Genomic DNA, 5,259 nt, shown 5'->3' with positions numbered 1-5,259 from the left:
CATCTTCCTGCTCCTTTACTACCTTTCTCTGATCTTCCCCTGGCCCATTAAGCCCACCAAACCCACCGAGGCACCACACAACTACGAATTTCTATATGGATAGTCACAAGCACTAGCTGTTTTTAAAAGGAATCCTCAAAGACCTTCCCTTTTGCTAATCCCCCAACTGCTGTCATGGGGATCGTTCCTCCATGCAACTCTTAAGGCTTTGTAATTCCTAATCTTCATCACCCCCATCAGCCCCTCCAAACATGATCGAGCCCAACTTGGGGCTCGATCCCCACCAGGAGATCAAGACCTGAGCTGAAACCAAGAGTTGGACACTTAACTGACTGAGCTAGCCCAGCTGAACATTTTTAAGGCTCTTAATACACATTGCCCAACCGACCTCCAGAAATGTACTGATTTCTGTATATTCCTCTAGAAATGTATATTCCTCTAGGAATATAGATAGTCTAGAATATAGACTCTAGTAAATGTATATTTCTCAAGAATATAGACTCTAGTTTGGACTTCGGCTTCTCTCATTGGCTTCTGGGTCCTTCCCCTCTGCCTACAATAGAACTGTCTTTTTTAGCTTGGGTATTAGTCCATGAATAGTATTATAACCTTGCCTTGACCTTTGTAGTGACTACATAATATTCCATTTTGTAGATACACTATGTTGATAGGCCCTTAGGTGGTTCTCAAGAATATAGACTCTAGTTTGGACTTTGGCTTCTCTCATTGGCTTCTGGGTGCTTCCCCTCTGCCTACAATAGAACTGTCTTTTTTTAGCTTGGGTATTGTTCCGTGAATAGTATTATAACCTTGCCTTGACCTTTGTAGTGACTACATAATATTCCATTTTGTAGATACACTATGTTGATAGGCCCTTAGGTTGTTCTCAAGCTTTTGGTATCACAACAAAGAGGCCATGAATCTGTTTGCAAGTGCTAAGGTCTATCCTTTGACCCTTTGACCTTTGACCCTTTTGAAGGGTCAAAATATATGTACATTTTAATTTAGATAGTACCAAATTGCTCTCCAAGGAGTTGTACCATTTTACTTTCGTGGTGGTTTAGATCCCAGCAACATCAGGAATTTCAAATTAAATATGCCCATTCTTTTTTTTTTTTTTTTTAATTTGTCAGAGAGAGAGAGGGAGAGAGAGTGAGCACAGGCAGACAGAATGGCAGGCAGAGGCAGAGGGAGAAGCAGGCTCCCCGCCGAGCAAGGAGCCCGATGTGGGACTCGATCCCAGGACGCTGGGATCATGACCTGAGCCGAAGGCAGCTGCCCAACCAACTGAGCCACCCAGGCGTCCCTAAATATGCCCATTCTTAAAAGATGTCTTGGTATTAGTGAAAATTTGAAGTTGCTTTTAATTTTCCCCTTCTCTCTCATTTCTCCTCCTTATGCTCTCCTGTGATTGCTTCCCTACCCTGAAATCCAAATTCTTCTCAATCATTTGTGCAAAGTAATTCTGCTATCTCCAGACCCCACTACTTAACTCTGCCCCAGCCCTGCATTTGCACACGCAAACCTCAACAGGGTAAACTTGTTACCATCCAAAGCCATCCTCCCTAGGCATAACAATACCGGGCACTAACATGTAGTAAACTATTTAATCCTTTCAACAACCGTATGATGCAGGTGTTATTATGATCCCTACTTCATGGGTGAGAAAATTGAGGTATAGAGAAGTTAAGTAGCTTTCCTAAGGTCACACCGTTTAAAAAGTGCAAAAACTGTTCGAACCTAGATGGTAGACCTCTAGAGATCATGCTCTTAATCCCTGCATACAGAAAGATAAGCTCTTGGGAGATTAGCCCTATTTAGGTCCTCATCAAATTCTAACCTTTCTTAGCAATGCCCGTGATACAATTCAGGCTCTGGTATTTACCCTGATCCCTATCTAGCCCACAGCCTGTTCTATTAGCAGCTGTGCCCTGGAAAAAACAAGTTTCGGGACTGCTTGACTTTGCCTGCAGCAGAGGAAAAAGTATGGGGTGGGATCGCAGGCAGAAGGGGACACCAGTCAAGCCCTTTCCCTTTGCAGAGGTGTGGCTGACCCTGTTCTGGTCTCTGGGTGGGTCTCCCCAGACAGGAAGGGAGCAGTTGGCTTAGTGAGTCTCAATTTCCCTGGAACTCGGCACACTGGGAAATTCAGGAGATGCCTTAGGCCAATTTAAGCAAGTTCCATCCAACAATCATTCATTGAGTCCCAACAATGGGCCAGGCACCGTGGTGTGTTTGGGTACAACATAAATGAGTCACATGCTTTGGAGGTGAAGATAAGCTTCCATTGCCAGTTACTTCCGTGTGAGAAGTACCTCAGTACTAAGGACCTGAGTGTATTGTCTAGAGTGAGAGAGGACAAGAAGTGAAAGGGAAAGTATGGACAAGGCGCTTGTCCCTGGGAGTTTTGATTTTAAGAAAACAATCCTAGATGAAGAAAAGAAATATGAACTCGGTCTCAATAAGGATTTCTGACAGGAGGGAAGCACCTCCATGAGTACTGAGTTCTTCAAATGCAGGTGAGGTCAAATACCTTGCCAGTTTATCTGGAATGGTGTGGGGGGGGGTGGCGGTGGGGGGAGGGAGGGGGAATGAAGGCACGAGGGCAAGGGGCAATGGGGGGGAAAGTTCCAAGGTCCATAATAACGTGGGGGAGGGGGTTCTATGAAATGCAAATTCCTGCTTTTTCTTGGCAGTTTTTCTGGAAATTGTGATGACAGCTAGTGGAACAATTACCAAAATCGCCAGTGACTATGGCCATTTCTCTGCGTCCAGGTGGCTGGCTGTCACCTGAGCCATTCCCGATGGCAGGCCGCTACAGATTCTTTATAAATTTTCTCCTGCTTATTTAGTAAAGTGAGGGTATTATTGACCTTTTTTTTTTAAGAGGTAAAAGGTGGGAAGGAGGAGAGAGGTTCATTTTCCAAGAGCAATGAATAAGCCAAGTCACATCCTCTACACGAGTCAGGCGGCTTCTGGGAGGAGGATGAAAAGCTTGGGATGAGAGACTCAGCCAGCAGAGAGACCCAGTTTCTGGTTTCAGATCTGGCCCAACCGACTGAATGCTTTGGAAATTCAAAACCGATCTGCACATCCAGTTTCTCTTTGGCGCTGTGGGAATAATAAATTCTTGTCTCTCAATGATATTGTGAACAAAGGAAAGAAAGGAACGACAGATAAACATTTAAAGGCCTCAGGAAGTAGTACTCTGCAGAGACATATTTTATTGTTTTTAATAATTTCTCAGACTGTTTTGGAAAAGTAAAATGTCCGTGGCTTATAGGCTATTTTTTAAATGGATGCTGAGTGTTGCTAAGGGGCCTCTCTTGAGTAACTTCCTCCTCTTAATTGGAACAGAAATTCTGGCCCTTGACAGATACATAGCAGGGCCAAAATAGAACTGAGCTGTTCTACAACTTCTGGTTCTCAATAGACTCCACTTAAGTGTCTGGTTCCGTCTGCAAAATTAAATCGTTATAACAAGGGCCAGTTCTAAGGAAGAGGATGCTTATGAAGATATGGATAACATAGAGAGAAAAGGCAAGGAAAAAATCCATTGATGAACTACAAGTGGTCATAAAACCTGGAAACCGGCAAATATACATAATAAAAGGCTTATAGATATTGCAATCCATGCTATGTTCAATAACATTACATCATATGGTCAATGTCCCTTGTTAGGAACACTTCGTTCAATGCGATGGGCCGGTCCACAGGGCGTGCAGGACTAATTGAGGTTCTATCAGTGCTTGAAATGAGTCTGTGATGCCTTGTCTTGTGTGACTGACCTTTGATTTTCATTTTCACGGAATAACCTACAAACCCCAGAAGAAGCAATCAAGGAGATTTGATCTGTTAAAAGTAAACCAGGCTTTATGGTTATCTTGCAGCTGCCACAGAGAAGAACATAGAGAACAGTAAAGCAAGGAAAATGGTAAAGAGTCTAGAGAATGATAGAGGGTAAAAGTAGAAACACAGAAGGTGACCATGGAAACAAAACTGGGGTGGGGAGGGGCGGATATCCCAACCCAGGGAACAGAGAGACAAAGAGAGAGAGAAACATCCTCTGGAAAATAAGGCAACATATCAAGGGGAAAGGAAAGGACAGTGAGAAGGACAGAAAGGCAGGTCAGAAAGGAAAAAGCATTCTTTTTTTTTTCTTTTTTTGGTAGTAATTTAGGATTTAGTTTTGTAAAAGCAAGTTGACAAATATTAAAATGTTATACCTACCTTTTGAACATCATAATATAAATATAAAACACAAAACATCCAATGTTAAACACTGATCTCCCATGCCTGACTTGGATTTAAATATTGAGTATATGATGTTTTGCAGAAAGAAACTTTGAAAATTTTCTCAATGCTTGCAATATATATTACTATTAAGGAGAATTTCCTAGACCTCACAAACTGTTAGATGCAGCCCTCATTAGCTGAAGCTCATAGATGGGAACATACTAACTTTTTCTACAGAAAATTAATAGAAAAATGTAGTTTAAGACCTGGAAAGAACTTGGGGCACCTGACTGGCTTAGTTGCTGGAGAGTGCAACTCTTGATCTCAGGGTTGTGAGTTCGAGCCCCACGTTGGGGATGACTTAAAAATAAAATCTTGAAAGGGGCGCCTGGGTGGCTCAGTGGGTTAAAGCCTCTGCCTTTGGCTCAGGTCATGATCCCAGGGTCCTGGGATCGAGCCCCGCATTGGGCTCTCTGCTCAGCAGGGAGCCTGTTTCCCCCCCCACCCCGCCTACCTCTCTGCCTACTTGTGATCTCTGTCTGTCAAATAAATAAATATTTTTTTTTAAAATCTTGAAAAAAGGGAGAAAAAGAAAGAACTTTAAGATTTTGTTTTATTTGTTTATTTGAGGGAGAGAGAGAGAGAGACTGAGAGAGACCACAGGGATGGCAGACAAAGAGGGACAAGTAGACTCCCAGCTGAACAGGGAGCCCGACATGGAGCTTGATCCCAGGACTCTCGGATCATGACCAGAGCCGAAGACAGATGCCCAACCAACTAAGCCACCCAAGGGCCCCTAGAAAGAACTTTAAAGATGATCCAGTCCAACCCTTAATTTTTTAAAAAATTTATTTATTTATTTGACAGAAAGAAATCACAAGGAGGCAGAGAGGCAGGCAGAGAGAGGAGGAAGCAGTCTCCCTGCTGAGCAGAGAGCCCGATGTGGGGCTCAATCCCAGGACCCTGGGATCATGACCTGAGCTGAAGGCAGAGGCTTTAACCCACTGAGCCACCCAGGCGCCC

Source organism: Enhydra lutris, unplaced genomic scaffold (assembly GCF_002288905.1).
Source record: "Enhydra lutris kenyoni isolate GAN:26980312 unplaced genomic scaffold, ASM228890v2 scaffoldscaffold26, whole genome shotgun sequence".
NCBI lineage: Eukaryota > Metazoa > Chordata > Mammalia > Carnivora > Mustelidae > Enhydra > Enhydra lutris.
The sequence above is the reverse complement of the archived record's forward strand: the minus strand, read 5'-3'. Positions refer to the sequence as shown.